Genomic DNA, 19380 nt, shown 5'->3' with positions numbered 1-19380 from the left:
ACCTCCTTGATTGTCCCTTTCCCTTTGCTCTATAGCATTTTCCAAAAGCGGCAGCAGAAGGGAACGGGACAGACCAGGTTTATGGTAGAATGGGGATTTGGAGGGGTGGACAGGGCTCTAGTCAGCTGGTACCTAGCATCTGGAGCTTCAGTGTGTGTGCAGGAGTGTGAATGCGGCGCTCGCGCTCTCTCTCTCTCTCTCTCTCTCTCTCTCTCTCTCTCTCTCTCTCTCTCTCTCTCTCTCTCTCTCTCTCTCTCTCTCTCTCTCTCTCTCTCTCTCTCTCTCCTCTCTCTCTCTCTCTCTCCACCGCCCAGTCAGCTCTTCCCACTCTCCGTTTCTTTTTTTGATCTTATTGTGTGTATGTGTGTGCATGGCTGCATGAGGGAAGAGAGTGTCTTTGAAGACTCAGGTTGGGTCAGAGAGCCCTGGGAAGAGAATGAAAACAGTGTAGGAACATAAGTAGAGCCAAGAGTTTCAGGGCTCTGGTGAAGGGAAAAGAAAAATTTTAAAAAAGAAAAAAAAAAGGTGAGGAGGTCCAGCCAGTCACAGGGAAGTTTAGAAATAACTGGAGAGAAAAGGAGGCAGCAGTAAAAGCCCATACTTGCTCCTATGGCTTGCACCCCGCCCCGTTTCTCTGTGCTCATCCACCCACCCCACTAGAAAGCCTCCAGGTCCCCAGCGACTGTCCCAGGCAGCTGCTGATTTGCACACCGGCCTGGGAAGACAAGTACAGAGAGACTGCCGCTCCACAGCACCCTTGGTTCACAGACATCAGAAGACACAGATCCTAAGAAACCTAGGTAAGTTGACAAGCCACCCTGTGCTATCAAGAGATTGAAGTGCAGGTTCCATAAAGGCTGCTTATAGGAGTAGCAGATACTGGCTTGCTGAATGTGGGGTTAGGGTGGTGGGAAAGCAACAGATTGTTTGGGGGAGAATGGTACCATGGGGTCTTGAGGTTTTTAGGGGATTTAGAGGAAGATGCTGTTGGCAGAGATACAAGGCATTCTTTTGCCTGCAAAATCACAGCCTTGTTCTACTTCTGCTTGGACAGTGATTTACTCCATCCTTGGATAAATATTAAGATCCCCAGGGAACCTGCTCCCTGGCTTATTCCATATTGCCTGGAATGAATGTGGGAATACGGATAGTCCTTATATTTTTTCAGCAACAGCCTCCTTCTGCTGCGAACAGACAAGGGGGTTGGCTCTGAGGACTCTGGAACCCCATTTACTTTCGTTATGATTTTGTATTCTTCAAACTTAAACTGCCTGATTCATTTCCTAAGATTCCTTGGGGAAAAAAAAAAAGATGTGCAAATGAGGGCTCCAAACTGGTAACTCAGCATTTACATTGATGTAGACAAATGGACATAATCATGTGTCATGTATATGGACTCTAAATTGAATTCACAGATCACTACCTTTCTGAATGGCCTCTGCTCTTGCTGCATGGACTGGGAGAAAAGGGTTTTTTTTTCCATTGCCAGCCTGCCACCTTTGGGCAACAGTCATAGTACCTAGTGATAGCCAAGTGTTTAGCAAGGTGATCACTTCCTTATGAAAAGCACTGGAGCCTGGAAACCAGCCAGGAAGACAGAATCTGTGAACTTTACCCTAGTTTATGATGTGAGTAGGAGATACTCAGACTAATCAATAATGCTCCATTTAGAAACAGTGCATATTTTCCATGGATTTAAATGAGGAATAAGTCTTCTATTCAGATGGCACCCCAAATTACTTGTCTACTGCTATATATTTATCTTCAGGGCATTTTGCAGGAATGACATGTTTATATATCATCATTCATAATTGCTAATTGCTGTTCTCAGAATTTTGGTATTCTATAGATTATCTACATTATGTCTCATTTTCCATAAACTCTTTCCAAGTTTATATTTAAATTATATCAATTGGTACTTTCACATAGTCTTTAAAAATGTGCGTATTTAAATTAAAGGGCATGGTAACAGATTTACAGAGTACCACATTGGCTTCAAAGCAAGTATTTACCGTTGGATAAAAGAAACAACTAAGATCTGTTTGTAACATTGAATTGAGAACTGAATTCTACTTGATATTGAGATTTTGGCTCTAGGGAGAAGGTATTTCATAAACTTTTAGAATATGAATGTGTCTAATAGAGATATTAGATACATACATAAAGATATAATTTCTCTGTGTTTATAGCTTTTTGACGACTTTAATATCAACAGTATGGGTTCTGTGCTACTAGAATAGTGGGGAAACGGTGCCGAACTTGTGCTTTCAAGATATGTATGCTCCTCTGTTGAACTTTCAATGCATTACTACCTCCTTCCAATTCAACAAATGAGAAAAATAGAATCTTCATGAAGTGAAACTGTTTATGCTGCATCAGGCAATTTGGTCTGATGCATACTATGAAGAGGCGAGAACAAAATGAAGATTATCCAGGTAGGATCTGAAATTATGCTCATTTTTTTAAAGAAATGTGAGCAAATATATCCTCAGTCAGCTATGTTAAAATTCACTTGCGCACAGATAGCAAAACAAAATTGCAGTCAGGTAGGAAGCCACTGACAGCTTCATGATAGGGAAAGAACTCAAAATATCAGCAGGAATGAAATGTAAGGGATAGGTCTTTACTTTGCCCTTGGGGATACGAGTGTGTGGCTAGCTAGTGAACTCATCCTGACTTACATTTACTCCTAAAACAAGGAGGTGAGCAGGTGCAGGGATTCAGAATCAATACAGGCAGCCATAGCCTCACAGATACAGATTCACACAGCTTCAGTTATATGCCTCAGACGAAAGACTTGGAGCAGATAAAATATATACCATCCCTCCCAGCTACATTCGACAGTTAACAGCCCTAGGAATGACACAGAATCCCACTTGTTAGGCAAGGCTGAGCCAGGAATTCAGAAATGAAGAAGGGAGAAAGAAAAAAGGAATACGTTTTGGAAACATATAGAAAGAAAACCATCCAGATGCTTGCTTTGTCTGGAAATGGAATTAGTCCAGAAAATTCACTCTTACGTCAAGTTCTCTAAAATTGCCTACAATCTGACTTGTAAACACTGAACAGTGGTAGAATTTCTTAAAACCCGGAACATGGGAACATTGAAGTACATTTACAGCTTTGTTATCTCATTTCACTCCTTGGCATATTAAATCCCAATCTACAAGCCACTCAGGTGTTTAATTAGCAAGTGGATATTTCAAATGTGTCAGGCTATGTCCCTCCCTCCTACTCCCAAATATTCTAATTTGTCTTGTGCTGTTGCTGTATTCCTGAAAGAAAAACCAAAGCATTTCTCCCTGTTTTTACATCTGCCAACAGTTCCTGTTTTCAGGAACTGTTCACTAAGTCATTCAGATGGCTTCAACGAGCTGATAAAGGAAATAGAGGGAGGACAGGATGTGTGTCCCAAGAGGACACCAACTCAACCTCACCCAGTCACTTTCCAGGTTTACAGGGATTGGTGTGACAAAGTTTCCAGCTGACAGACACATGTAACGCCTCATTCAAAGCAGAACGTCCAGATCAAGACTATGGTGAGGTGAACCCTCACGTCCAGAACTTGGTAGCTGATGTATATATAGTAGCTTCCATTGGAACACGGGCTAATTTTGATTTTGGTTGATGAGGCCCTGAAGTCGTTGGTCCAGGAAGACCAACAGTCCTATCCTACCAGCAAGAAATGTGTGTTAAATGACTCTGCTGTGGTCTCATAAACAAACATGTACATGATCCTGAAATGAGTGAGAACAGATGATTAAAAAAGAATAATGAGCGCCGGTAAGGAGCAGAGTTCAAGACCCATAACTGACAAAAAAGAAAAAGAAAAAAAGAAAAGAAAAAAAGGCAGGTATTTTGTCAAGGTCCAAAACATTCTTTTATTTTTTTTGGGGGGGGGGGTGGTGGGAGGGGGTGTTCATGGGGCTTGAACTTGGCCTGGGCATTGTTCCTGAGCTCTTCAACTCAAGGCTACCACCCTACCCTTGAGCCAAGACCCACGTTTCCAGAGGTTAATTGAAAGTAAGAGTCTCAGGTTCTTTTGTGCCTAGACTGGCTTTGAATGTTGATCCTCAGATCTCAGCCTCCTGAGTAGCTAGGATTAAAGGTGTGAGCCATCACGCCTGGCTCAAACCACTCGTTTCATCTAGAGAAACTGGAGGCCAGATGTGCTGCCTTCCCACTAAGAAGGGTGAGAGTGGCAGGATTGCTTTCCAAACCTACCTTGGGAATAAAATTTGTGAGCTTCCCATCTCAAACAATAGTTAGATATAGGCAATGACAGTACCTGAATCTTAGCTACTTGGAAAAAAGAAATTGAGGATCACAGTTTCAAGTCATCATGGGCAAAAAGTTTATAATATAAACTCCATTTAACCACCGCATAGCGCAGTGGCATGTAACTGTCATCCTGAGTGACATGGGGAAACGCAAGTAGGAAGACCACAGCACAGACATTAGGCAATAGCTTATGTTTAAAATTAATGCAATAAGGTACTGGATACATGGTTCAAATGGTAGAGCAATTACCTACCAAGTTCAAGGTCTGAGTTCAAGCCCAACTATCACTGGAGACAGAGGGAAGCTAGAAATGTTTGCCTCTCAAACTAGTGTGCATCTGTCACTCCAGCGATTACACAAAGCACGAAAAGGAAAATTGCTGTCCAAGCCAGATTGCATAAAATAGGAGAATTTCTATTCCCTTATTGAATACTTCTTTGAAAATACGTCATTTGAAATAAGATGTAAAAATCAATGTTAATAAATTCTTAAATAAAAAAATAGGAAGGGAAAAAATATAAGAATTTCTGTCCAAATTAACCAGAAAAAAAAAAAAAAGTGATGTAAGCCAGGCATGGTGGCTCACACCTGTAATCCTAGCAACTCAGGAGGCTAAGATCTGAGGATCAAGGTTCAAAGCCACCACAGGCACTGAAGGCCTTAAGACTGTTGTCTCTAATTAACCACCAGAAAACAGGAAGAGGCGCTGTGGCTCCATGGGTCGGGAAGTAGGCGTATGTAGAAGACCTCAGGGACAGTGCTCAGGCCCAGATATCAAGTCCGATGACCCACAAAAAAAGAAAATGCGATGTAGCCTTGGATCAATCAGTAAAATGCCTGCCTGGCATGCATGAAGTCCTGGTTTCAAACCCAGTACCATTGAAAAGAGAAATTAGAGCTCAAATGTTAGAAATAAGTTGCCTAGTTCATACAACTAACTAGTATCAGTAAAAAACAAAACCAGGGGCTGGGAGTTTGGACTAATAGTAGAGTGCTTGCCTAGCATACCTAACTAGTGCTTGTGCTAGCCTTGAAACAGCTCAAGGACAGTGCCCAGGCCCTGAGTTCAAGCCCCAGGACTGGCAAAAGAAAGTGTGGGGGGGGAGTTTGGCATAGTGGTAGAGTGCTTCCTAGCATACATGAAGACCCATGTTCAAGTCCGCAGATCCACATACATGGAAAAAAATCGTAAGTGGTGCTGAGGCTCAAGTGGTAGAGCTCTAGCCTTCAGAAAGTCCAAGCACAATGCTTAGGCCCTGAGCTCAAACCCAGGACTGATCAAAAAAAAAAAAAAAAAAAAAAGAAAAGAAAACCACAACCCAAATAATTTACCAATTAAATAAATTTTCTAAAACTCTCTAAAAATATCTCTAAGAAACTGAATGGAGACTATTATGAAAATCATACTCTGTACTTACATCCTATATTTACATGTTTATATTATATGTATATGTTTGTGGTGATTTTTTTGAAATAGTATCTTGGCATGTAGCACAGATTGGTAAGAAACTCCAGATAGTTTTGCTTCAGCCTCCGCAGTGCTGGTATTATAGGCATACACCACTATACCCACATGGTACCGCTCTATCTATATCATTGTCACTTAGCTTCTCACACTGCTTTCCTTCAACACACATATACATAAATAAATACAAACACTCACTCTTAGCTTCCTAGGGAAGAAAACATGACATATTTCTACAGTTATCCTACTCAGGTGGAGGTTAGAACTATTAAACATAACAAAAATTAGCTGTCCACATTTATGAAAATGATCTTGCTTATAGCATCATCAGCAAAGCATTTAAAAATCAACGACTGTGGGCCAGGAGTTTCGCCTAGTGGTAGAGTGCTTGCCTTTCATCCAAGAAGACCTGGATTCGATTTGTCAGTACCACATACATAGAAAAAAAGCCAGAAGTGGTGCAGAAGCTCAAGTGGTAGAGCTCTAGCCTTGAGAAAGTCCAAGGACAGTGCTCAGGCCCTGAACTCAAGCCCAAGACTGGCAAACAAACAAACAAAAATCAAAGACTGTGACTCTGGCTTTGTGTGCATACTCAGTCACTGCACCTTGAAATGCACCTGCAGTGGAAGTAGGTAAAATTCCTTCTTATATTTCCAAGCTCTTGAAATGATTAAAAAGGAGAGGGAAAATGAAATAAAATAATAAAAACAGAAAAGCAAGTTAAAAGGAAGATAAGCAGGAAGACAAAGAGAGAAAAGGAGAAAGAAGAGGAAGAAAAAACTGGACTCTAGATCACTTCAACACAAGTTTAGCCGCTTCTCCTTTATTATTTTTTTAAGAATTTATTAACATTGATTTTTTGCATCATATTTTAAATGACAAGTTTAACATACAAGTGTTCAAGGAGGGAATCTCTATTTACAATCACTGGGACTTAGCATTTAGAACTTAATCACAATTACGCTAAGGGTTTGTATGTCATAGAAACATATTAATTGATGAAATAAAACATTATGTCTATAGAGTCATAGGTTTTTATGTCTAGTTATGCTTATATTTCCTTTACCATGTCCATAGCTTTGGGTATGCAGTTATTGAGTCCTCACTCTTGTACTCTTTGGATTTCAAAAGTCAGTAGCCTTCTTGTACACCAACAATACACAAACAGAAGGCCAAATCAAGAAAATGATCCCGGGGCCTGGACTTTGGCCTAGTGGTTAAAGTGCTTGCCTAGCATGCATGAAGACCCGGGTTCGATTCCTCGGTACCACATACATAGAAAAAAAGCTGGAAGAGGTGCTGAGGCTCAAGTGATAGAGTTCTAGCCTTGAGAAAATCCAAGGACAGTGCTCAGGCCCTGAGCTCAAGCCCAGCACTGGCAAAAAAAAAAAAAAGAAAATGATCCCATTCTCAATAGCCCCCAAAAGAATGAAATACTTAGGAATATACTTAACCAAAGATGTAAAGGAATTATTCAGTGAAAAGTATAAAAGCCTAATGAAAGAAATTAAAGAGGACACTAGGAAATGGAAAGACATCCTTTATTATTTTTCAGAACAAGTCTCATACTTTCAGATCAAGCCTAGCTGTGGACCACAGTACTTTCACCAAAGGCTTTCATTTACCTATGATTATACGCATAAGCCACCTCACTCAGCTTCTTTGTTGTCATACAGTTTGACTAATTCATTTAGCCTGAGCCAACCCTGGATAACAAAGCCCCTTTCTCTGCCTCCCAAGCACCTGGAAATGTAGGAAGAGCCACAATGGCCAAGCCAAATACAACTTTCTACCTATCTAGGAAAAGGAACATGGAACTTTTACATTAAAACAGACTACCACATCATTGGAAAGCATTTAATATAGCAGTAGACATCAACAGTAAACACGAAAAGCTTAGTTTTCACAGAGAATTGAGTAAAGCTGATAACAAAATCAATATACCAGACCTAATTATTTTTGCCATTCCTTACTGTGGATATGTCTTTAGCTATAATCTCAGAATCTATTCTTCCCAGTGGGTACTAGAATGCAATGTATGCTTGGCTTCTACTGACCTATACCATCATTTTCTCTTCTTTTCAAGCTACTGTTAAAATGTTAATACACTATGAAACTTGTTTAGTAGTTTATAACCAGTATTTTAAATGAAATAGAGCAAAAGAGATTAATAATTGTTTTATAAAAGATCTTTCAGTTATGTGAGTTCATGCACATACATGTACACATTTTGTGCATATAGATGCAATGTCAAATATCACATTAAATGCGTGAAATCACTAGGCAAAATGTTATAAATATTCCAAAATCCTCATGAATAACTAAATCTCTGGGCCCCTGTTCAAACCTGGTCCTTTCCAAACACATTTCTTTTTTTCTATTTATTTGGTATTGTTAAACCTATTTTTACTGCTTTATAAATTCCTAGAAAACATCAAACATCCAAAGAAAAAGGAAAAGGTCCAGTAAAAATGAGAATGCTTTCACTGTGTGATACCTGAGCATCTGCAATTTGTAGATCTCAGGATTTGGACATGAACTTCCCACTTGTGACATCTCAGGGACACAATGCTCAGGGGACCCTAATCAGTGCTGAAGAGGTCCTGAAAGTCTGAAGCTCACATAAAATATTTAACCTGAAGGGCCACCAGAGAAACTATATGCTTTAGACTATGCTGACACATTTACACAGTGGACTTCAATAGAAACGTTTAGTTTTAGCTAAACAACAAGGAATGACAAATGAACGTTAAGACTAAAATGTTAAGAGATTTGAAAGTATATATATTGAAGAAATGATAATGTGTAGGTAAACATTATCCCAAGATGTTAATATTGTAAAGTAATGATGTTTACATTAGTTAATGGGGTAATTATACTAATGAAAAGAAAAGTAATAGAGCTAGTGGGGAACAAAAAAGATGAGAGCATTAAGGAGTAATTAAACAACTCAATCCTCTGAGTGGTAATTGAGGCCTTACTATCAATTACTTGATAAATATTCACTCAGTTCGACTGGGTAGAAGGCACTATGGGTGATTATAAAGATATATACTCTTTTCCCATCTGGGACCTAATAGCGTGGCCACACTGAGCTGGATGACAAGAACGGGGATCAAATGAAATCTTGATATGGCTTAATAGGGCATTTTAGTCTGAGCCATTCATACAATATACTAGTACACTGCTAACAGATGTAGCTAAAAAGTTAGTGTGTATTAAGACTTTGGATAGCTTTGTATTCCACACTGTAGCTGGATTGATCTTAGTGAATGAAATGGAAATACAAAAGGATTTTGTAGATGAAAAATAAGATAATTATGGCCGGGAGTGTAGCCTACTGGTAGACTGCTGGGCCTACTATGAATGAATCCCTGGGTTCAATTCCTCAGGAGCACATTCTCAGAAAAAGCCAGAAGTGGTGCTGTGGCTCAAGTGGCAGAGAGCTTTGAGCAACAAGTATCCAAGGACAGTGCCCAGGCCCTGAGTTCAATCCCCACGACTGGGGGGGGGGGGGGGAAGACAGTGAAAGAGAGAGAAAGAAAGATAAGTCTAGTAAAGTTTGGGGTTCCAGGAAAGATTCATGGGAGAACAAGAATACAAGTAAGGCAAAAATTATAAAAATCGGGCTGGGAGTTGAAACTAGTGGTAGAGTGCTTGCATATCATGTACAAAGACCCAGGTACAATTCCTTGGTACCTCATACATAGAAAAAAAAAAAGCTAGAAATAGTGCTGTGGCTCAAGTGGTAGAGCGCTACCCTTGCGAAAACCCAAGGACAGTACTCACGCCCCAAGCCCAAGTCCAGGACTAGGGAAAAAAACAAAAACAAAAACGAAAACAGGGGCCGGGAGTTTGGCCTAGTGGTAGAGTGCTTGCCTAGCATGCATGAAGACCCGGGTTCGATTCCTCGGTACCACATACATAGCAAAAAGCCAGAAGTGGTGCTGAGGCTCAAGTGGTAGAGTGCTAGCCTTGAGAAAGTCCAAGGACAGTGCTCAGGCCCTGAGCCCAAGCCCAGGACTGGCATAAAAAATAATAAATAAATAAATAAAAAACCTAGGCATGAGGAGTAGCACTGTGGTTGAATAGAGAATCTGGGTGCAAAGTAATCTGGCTAATTTTGGATCTCTCCTTCTGAGCCTTAAGTTTTGTTATGTATGAAAAGATAATAGTGAAAACGCATATGGTATCATAATGTGACAAGGGTGGAATGAGCAAATGGGAATTAAGTACTCACAAGAAAAACTGGACATATTACCTCTCCATAGCTATAACTGTAATTATTGTACTGGTAAATCTGGTAATGATAGATTATAAAAGTCACCATGAACAAACTGTACACATGCTGTAGGAAATGGCAGCACATGTGTCATGAATACAGTATGTAGTTTTTCCTAGGTAACAAAGAAATGATGATGCCACAGAGACTTAAAGAAGGTGTGACGAGAACGGAAGTTAAGTTTTGAGTTAGCGATAGGCATCATAGTAAAATTGGTCACCAAATTTTTGATATATAGAACTAGAACCCAAGTGGAACTGCAATGAAAATTTTGGAAACTATTGACATAAGTATAGAAGATCACATATCAACAACAAATTAAAATCTCCTAGCAAAAATTTTAGGAAAATTATGAAGTTTAACCTCACAGAGGAAGAACAGTAATTCTATACAAAAGCATCTGTGCAAGGCTCTGTAATAAATGGACAAGAAAAAACATACATGCTCCTAGCGCTCACTGTAGTCTACCTGAAATAATACTGCCAACAGATTTAATGACAAAAAGCATAATAAAGTATGAGATTCAATTTAAAATCTATGTTCACGGATATAATATATAACCTTATTTTACTAATTAGAAAAGCCAAGTATTTAGATTATAGTATTTAGATTATAATGTTGAGTAACATTTCAAAATATGTTAGGGTTGCATTTCAGTGGAATGCAATACTACACCCAAATTGAGGGGTCAGAAACAAGCACATCAAGTTTAACGAATGAAGAGAAGAATAATCTGACATGAGGGAAGAGACGAGATAAGAAAAAGGGAAGAAGAGGTACAGTTTTTCAATTCAGCCACAAAACTAACCTCAATTTTCAACTGAGAAAGATTTACAATCTGTGGTTTCATTTTAGCTTTAAAACTAGATATTTCCTGTCACCTTTTCCTCAAATGAATGTGAACTCCCAGGATTCTCAGTGGAGTGACAGAGTGAACTGTAAAATTGCTAAGAGTGATGAATGACAGAAGAAAAGGGACAGATGAAAATATTGGATGGGAGAAAGATGATGCCTTGACTTGGGACATTTGGAGGTGAAAGTGTTAGTGAGACATCAAAGTACAGATGATGAATAAGTAGACACATTGGACTAGAATTCTAAACAGAAATCTGAGTTTGAGATGTACACTAGGGAGTCACTCCATAAGAATATATCTATAGGACCTAGGCATGAGGGCAGGAGTTGGGCCTAGTGGTAGGAGTGCCTCAGTACCACATACATACATAAAGCCAGAAGTGGTGTTGAGGCTCAAGTGGTAGTGCTGTGGCTGAAGTGGTAGAACTCTAGCCTTGAGAAAGCCCAAGGACAGTGTTCAGGCCCTAATCTCAAGCCCCAGGACTGGCACCAAAAAAAAAAAAAAAAAGAATATAACTATAATGATAGTAAAAAATAGCAATGACAAATATTATGTATTAGCTATATGAAGAATATGTAAATAGGGAAATACACAACCCCAGGAAAATACAACTTCAAATCTTGTGTTCCTTGTTGCAACATTACAGCAGAAATTAACCAAGCAAGTACAATCAATTATTCCAGCAGAGCAGGCTTAAAAAGAAACAGAAACACTCTTTTTTGTTGGGTCTTAACCTGGTTTGGGGATGAATGTGCCATTGGCTTCATAAAATGAGTTTGGTATGGCTCCTTCTGCTTCCATTTCTCAGAAGAGTTTCAAAAGTATAGGTATTAATTCATCTATAAAAGTCTTGTAGAATTTCACAGTGAAACCATCAGTACCTGAGCTATCTCATTGTATGAAATTGGTTTGTTCACTTGACTTATTTCTTCTTTATACAATGTGGGTAGCCTATATTTTTTTCAGAAATCATCCATTTCGAGAAAAAGTAAGAATAGGAGTTACATTACTTAAAGTAATTGAAAGCCATATATGACAAACCCACAGCCAGTATCGTACTGAATGGAGAAAGACTAGAACCATTTACCTTAAAATCAGGAACTAGACAGGGATGCCCACTCTCTCCACTTCTCTTCAATATAGGGCTGGAACCCTTAGGTAGAGCAATAAGGCAAGAGAAGGATATCAAAGGGATCCACATAGGGAAAGAAGAAATCACACTATCCGTATTCTTAGATAACATAATCCTATACCTGAATGACCCAAAAAACTCCACTCCCAAACTCCTAGAACTAGTAAACCACTATAGCAAAGTGGCCGGATGCAAAATCAACCTGCAAAACAAGTTGCCTTTCTGTATACCAAAAATACACAAACAGAAGGCAAAATCAAGAAAATAATCCCATTCACAATAGCCCCCAAAAGAATAAAACAGTTAGGAATTAACTTAACCAAAGATGTAAAGGAATTATTTAATGAAGACTGTAGAAGCCTAATGAAAGAAATTAAAGAGAATACTAGGAAATGGAAAGACATTCCATGCTCATGGGTAGAGAGAACCAACATAGTGAAAATGGCTATACTGCCAAAATTGATATATACATTCAATGCAATCTCCATCAAAATCCTAAATACATTCTTTACTGAAAGAGAAGATGTAATCCAAACTCTTCTGTAGAGCCATAATGACAAAAACTGCATGGTACTGGCAGAAATAGACAAGATCAATGGAACAGAAGAGAAGATCCAGAAATAGAACCACATACCTATAGTCAACTTATTTTCAACAAAGTAGCGATATACAGTAGAACAAACACAGCATATTCAATTATTGGTGTTGGCAAAACTGGACAGGCACATGTAGAAAACTAAAAATTGACCCTAGCCTTTCACCGTACACAAGAATTAACTCAAAATGGAACAAAGACCTCAGTATCAGAACTGTAACCTTGAAACTGCTACATGATTGAGTAGGAGAGACACTGGCACTCATAGGCATAGGCAAAAACTTCCTGAACAGAGTTCCAAGGTCATACCCGACAAGTGGGACTACCTAAAAATAAAAAGTTTCTGCAGATAAAAGCATAGCTACTTACGTAGAAAGACAGCCAACCAACTGGGAAAAGATATTTAGCAATAATACATCAGAGAAATGATCAATATCCAGTATCTACAATGAACTCAAGGAACTAATCACGCCATACCCCAACAAACCCAAGAAACCAATCACAAAAGTGGATGAAATTAGAGCGAATCATGTTGAGTGAGACAAGTCAAGACCAAAGGAACAAAAGGCGCATGGTATCCTTAATATGTGGATATTAAATCCAAACAATAAAAGAACGATGACACAATATTTGGGTATCCAAGATTATGGACATGGTCTTGGAGATATAAACATAACTACATAGACATAAAAATATATAATGGGATATATACTCTATAGATATAAGGCTACATTATATAGAGTGATATGTATCTATGACATATAAACGTTAGCCTAATTTTAATTGTGTTCTAAAATCTATAGGCTAGTGATTGTATATAGAGAATCCCTTCTTTAATATTTGTTTGTTAAAAATTACACTTGAAATATGATGTAAAAATCAATGTTAATGAAATCTTTTTTAAAAATTGGGGGAGAAAAAACTCAACAGCAATAGCAACTTAATAAAATTAAAGGAAAAAAGACAAAATAGTCCTGGCAGAAAATCCATGAGACTCTTATGTCCCATGGACACTTTTTCTCAAAATACCTTTTGGTTTCTGCGTAGGCCGTAAAGAGGAATTGAACCCAGGCCTCAAGTATGCTAGGCAGGCACTCAACCACTAAGCCACTTCTCCCAGCCCCATGAGACTCTTATCTCCACTAAACTAGCAAAAAAAAAAAAAAAAAAAAAACAAGAGCAGTAAGTGAAGATAGGGTTCAAGTGGTAGAGTGCAAGAATTGAGTGAAAAAGACAAGTGAGAATAAAAAACTCTGTTGGAATTACTCATATAGACAAGATATGGAAATTACTTAGATACTCAAACTGCTTCAGTTTTTCAACTCGACTGTTCACTGGCATATGTGACCTTGAACAAGTCACGAATAAACTTTACTGACCATCATCAGTACAATGCAGGTTAAAATCAAATAAGATAATTCATGAAAAATGTCCAACATAGTATCTAGGGCATACTAAGAACTTAATAAATGTTGGCTACTGGCAATGCTCTTGTGTGGTAAAAATGAATGATGACTATAACAGAAGTCACTTTGCAAGGGGCAGCAAGAAGAAGTGAATTTTTCACTGTGGAGTTGGTTAGGGAGGAAGTAGTTCCAAGCAGGGAGAGAATAATTATTTATTTACTTTACTTACTTTTACTTACGGCTAGACTAAGATTTGTGCTTACAGTGCTCATATTTGTTAAACGCATCATGTGCCTTTTTCCTTTATTTATTTTTCAGAATAATTTTTCTTTGGACAGAATGGTCCAGCTGGAATCAAAGCTTAGAATTTCTATGCCCCGGATCCTTGAAACAGGAACCTCTAATCTCTCCTTGCCATTTACCTGGGATTATAGCCCACAGCTACAACATCCGCCTAACACTTTTTCTTGTTAATAAAGGGGCTCAAATGCTCCAGTGCTAAGAAGGAGAGACCCAAGTAAAGATTATGCATCTTAGAGGAAGAAAAATGGGGACTGTAGTGGTAGAGTGCTTGCCTAGCATGTATGAAGGCCCCGGTTCAATTACTCAGTACCACATACATAGAAAAATGCTGCAAGTGATGGTGTGTAGAGTGCTAGCCTTGAGAAAGCCCAAAGACAGTGCTCAGGCCCTGAGTTCAATCCCCAGGCCTGGCAGAAAGAAAAGGAAAGAAAGAAAGAAAGAAAGAAAGAAAGAAAGAAAGAAAGAAAGAAAGAAAGAAAGAAAGAAAGAAAGAAAGAAAGAAAGAAAGAAAGGAAAAAGAAAGGAAGGAAGGAAGGAAGGAAGGAAGGAAGGAAGGAAGGAAGGAAGGAGAGAGAGAGAAAGAAAGAAAAGAAAGAATGAAAGGGAATAAAAATGGAAGACAGCTAATCAACAGAGGTTACCTTTGAAACAGAGTAAGCCTTTGAAAAGAGGAGGAACAGTTCTTCCTCACAAAATGAAGCAGTTAGATACACATACTTCACATGAACTGGAAGAAGTTCATACCACAAGAGTGTTTCCCTCTCTTAAGTCAGAGACAAGATTTTTCTGTTGTGAGTGAGGGGGTATGGGGACTGGATGACATCCTTACTATTCAACTTTGAGAAGGAAAAGGATCAGTTGTTTATGAGCAATATGCATAGATTGACCCTGGAGGCTTGGAAGTGCTTGAACAATCAGAATCTCATAACATCAACCTATAGCCATGTGACTAAAAGCCTGAAAGTGAAAGGTAGGCAATGGAATGAGGAAATGAGTCAAGACTTGCCATTTTGTTTAGATGTCAATACAATGTCAGCCATTTAATCTCTTACCACCCCATCCATAGAACCACTGCCTCCAGGACCAAGGTCTTTTCAGTGGGCTCTGCAGCTAACTTTTACATGGGTTGATATGGTATCTGGTTTTCACAATAGTGCAATCTACCCAGAAATTCTTATATCTCCTTTCCTGAAACCTCATTGCAACATAACAGAGATGGTACACTGGCAAGCTCTGAGGAGAAACATAAACTGACTTTTATGGAGAGAGAATAATACTGCTGAGGGATGGAGACTAGTGCAAGAGATGGTTTCATTACATTTCAGGACACCATGAGCTCAGCAATAAAAAATCACTTTTAATTTGTGAGATGCAAGACACAAGTTTTATACTGTCCGGCACACATCCAAATAAAATGCAAGAACAGCTGGTATGTTAAGTTTGGCTCCTCTGAGAATCCAGGAGTAAAATCAGAAGGGCTACCACACTAACTCTTTTCTGGGCAATCCAAAATCAGTTTTAGAAATGGGCAAAGAGAAAATTGTCTGAGGAACCCATAAATGAAGGAAATAAATGCTTTGTCTGGGAATCAGTATAGCAAGGAAGAAAGGTCACAAGCATTCACATAAAAGTGACCACTAGAAGCTGTTGGAGACTTGTAACTCAGTTGATACAAGAGAAACTCCATGTGCACCTTCTACCAGAAAACTTGAGCTTCCCGTTGTGCAAGTAGGTCTCCAGTAGGTCTTTTTCCAGACAATTGTACATTCCAGAATCATTAGGAGGCCTGATCAAACAGTGGATAGGAAAAGGACCAGGGTGCATGCAGATAGAATTGCACAATCCCAAACTACATTCCATCTAACATTTTAAGCACTAAAATGGAATTCAAGATTCTTAGAGTTAAGCCCTAGTCTTGCTACTTCTATGATATTAACTCAAGTGAGGGCCAGAAGTTTGGCATCTTAGTAGAGTGCTTGCCTAGCATGCACAAAGACCCAAGTTTGATTCCTTGGTACCATACACATAGAAAAAGCCAGAAGTGGTACTGTTGCTCAAGTGGTAGGGTTTCCAGCCTTGAGATTATCTAAGGACAGTGCTTAGGCCCTGAGCTCAAGCTCAGGACTGGCAAGAAATAAAATAAAAATAAAGAAAGAGAGACATAAGATCATTCCATGCTTTAGCTTTAGTATTCATAAAATGAAAATAATCCTTATGGAATTGCTGGAAGAATTAAACAGCAGTGCTTACCATCAAGCATAATTTGTGGTAAATAACCATTAACTGCCATAAACTTCGTCATCATCATAATCATCACTATTCTCCTCACTGAACAGAATGAGACCATGAAGTATGTCTTCAAAAGAGAGAGAGAGAGAGAGAGAGAGAGAGAGAGAGAGAGAGAGAGAGAGAGAGAGAGAGAGAAGAGAAAGAGAAAGAGGGAGAGAGAAAGAGGGAGAGAGATACTTGAATAGACAAGCACCAGTGGCTCATGCCTATATTCTTCAGAGGCTGAGATCTGAGGATTACAATTCAAAGACCTGGGGACTTGTGTGCCCAGACAATGGGTATGAGTGAGAAAGGGAAAGGTTAATTGAGAGGATAAAGGCTGGTAAATATGGTGACAATAATTCTGAAAATGGAACAATGTAAAGATTGGCTTCGGGAAGGAAGAGGTTGGATGAGGGAGAGTGATGGAAGGATGGACATACATTGTATGTATACAAATATGTACATGTCAAAATGAAACCCTGTTGTGTAACTAATTGATGCTAATTTTAAAATGGGGGGTGAGGGGTTAAACTATATGAACATGGTTATAAATTCCTGCTCATGTCTCAAGGATCATTAAAGATCCAGTTTTATTTCACCGAGGAAATTCAAGGATATAGTGACCTTGACAGCTAGACGGCCAGGTGAGATGTACCTGGCATATCTCCAGGCCCCTTATTGACTAAGTGGAGCATTTCATGCACCTGCCATACTTCATGTCTAAATCCCATTTCCCTCTCCATTTCTGCCAAAGCAGAGTTTAGTATCTCTGAGAGCAGCCAAGATGGGCAGTGTAGAAAAGGCAAAGCATTTCTGAGATTGAATTCCTTCCGCTGGTCAGATAGAGTATCTTACACACAGAGAAGCTCTGGTACCATGCTGGGAAGAACCAATCCAGGGAATCTACTGGAAGTGACTCTATAGTTCTGGACTCATTAAAGTAATGACATGATCTGCCAAAGCTAAGACAGCACATACACATTCTGGCAAGCTAGGAAATAAAACAATATATGCATAATTACTGAAGTGTTTAATTTTTCTCATCAACTTACACCCATTCACACTACTCAGAGGTCCAATGGGACGGAATAGAGGTGACAGTGGAAGGACTATTAGAGGCAAGGTTAATCGTAAGCAAATAAACATTACTCACAATAAAAAGTAAAGAAATAAAAGAGTCAGCTTCAATTTTCACAAATTCCTGCAAAATATCTTTCTACAAATCTCAGTGCTTCCATTGTCTTCTGTTGAAGGCAAGAAACAATAGCCTAAAAATAACCTTGATGAAAGGCAAAAACCTGGACTATTAGTAGTACACAAAGTACCTAAGACGACTAAGCAGTGCCCCATAACTCAGCCCTAGCTATACCGAGGTGATTGATCCTTCAATGAGACTGAGACCCTGAGAGTAGGAGGGAGATAAGGAGAGCTCCAGGGTTTTGGGCTGAGTAAACATTCTTACCATCTTCCTTTTCCCCAAATCCTACAGTGACACAAATTAGGAAGGTCATGTATGAAGAGTTCAAAGTAGAATTGGTGAAGAAGGAACAAGGCGAGACATAGCATCTTAAATTACATTTATTTATATACTACTCTAGAATGCTGTAAAAAACTTAGTATGGACCACACACTAAGCCTTACCGTACTGATGCATAAACTCCTCATCACAGTCCTCTGAGGTAAACACTATAATAATTCCTCTTTTATAGATTTCTTTTTAAAAAAGTAAATTATAAGGGCATTCACTAAGTTGCCTAAAACAACATAATCACCAGTTATAGCAGGATTCAAACGTAGGGCAACCCATTTCAAGAAAAGAGAGGCTACAAGTTTGGCCTACTGTTAGACTGCTTGCCTAGCATGCATGAAGATTCAGGTTCAATTCCTCACTACCACATACATGAAAAAAAGCTGGAAGTAGTGCTGTGGCTCAATTGGTATAGCTCTAGCCTTGAGAAAACCCAAGGTCACTGCTCAGGCCCTGGGTATAACCCCAAGGCCAGCACGAGAGCATGAGAGAGCCAGAGAGACAGAAAGAGAGACAAAGGCAGCAAGAGAGAGGCGGGGGAGGGAGGGAGGAAGGGAGACCCTACTTTTAACCTCTACATTACATTGCCTGACAACTTAAGTTCAAACTGTACACCTGCCAGGTTATGTTGAGGTATAGTATTTATTTGTGTATATTGTTTACTAGTAAGCTCCATAAGGGCAAAGACCTACTACAAAAGTTAAATGATTGAGTGGCTTCATTACTGAAGGTTCAATGATTATTCACTAAAAACCAACTAAGCGTCAAATATGTAATTGTATTTATGCTAGAAAGACACATTGCCCAATCTCTAACCTCTAAGGTATCTTCCTTCCTTCTTCTTTTCTTCCTCCCTCCCTCCCTCTATACTTTCTTTCTTTCTTCTCCTTCCTCCTTGTCTTTCTTTTTTTTGTCACTTGAGAACTAGACTCTCTCTCAAGAGTTTTTTTGTTCAAGGCTGGCACTGTACAATTTAGACTCAAAGAGCCACTTTCAGGTTTTCTGATTGTTAGTTGGAGAGGCTCATGGATTTTCCTGCCGAGGCTGGCTTTGAACCATGATCCTCAGATCTCAGACTGCTGAATAGCAAGGATAACAGATATGAGACAACTGTAACCATCTCTCCAAGGTCTATTTGGAAGAATCCAAGAAAGTTAGATGATGAGATTTGATGTCACATTTGCACAAATAAGTCAGATCACTATCTGATCCAGGTTTTAAAAAAAAAGACTAGGCGTGGGCTCACACCTGTAATCCTAAC

The 19380-nt window shown here is 39.1% G+C and overlaps 1 protein-coding gene across 1 annotated transcript in view; it reads left to right on the top strand.

The window, feature by feature from the left end:
* The first annotated feature begins 326 nt into the window (after positions 1-326).
* Positions 327-19380, top strand: part of Trpc5 (transient receptor potential cation channel subfamily C member 5) — a 175798-nt gene continuing 156744 nt past the window's right edge. The window contains exon 1 of the mRNA XM_090326750.1: positions 327-800. The gene's annotated coding sequence lies outside the window, so the exon portion shown is untranslated. The remainder of the gene's footprint in view (positions 801-19380) is intronic.

The sequence above is a fragment of the Megascapheus bottae genome, chromosome X (assembly GCF_031878675.1).
Source record: "Megascapheus bottae isolate mThoBot1 chromosome X, mThoBot2.hap1, whole genome shotgun sequence".
NCBI classification, from domain to species: Eukaryota; Metazoa; Chordata; class Mammalia; order Rodentia; family Geomyidae; genus Megascapheus; species Megascapheus bottae.
This window is presented reverse-complemented; position numbering and strand designations above follow the sequence as displayed.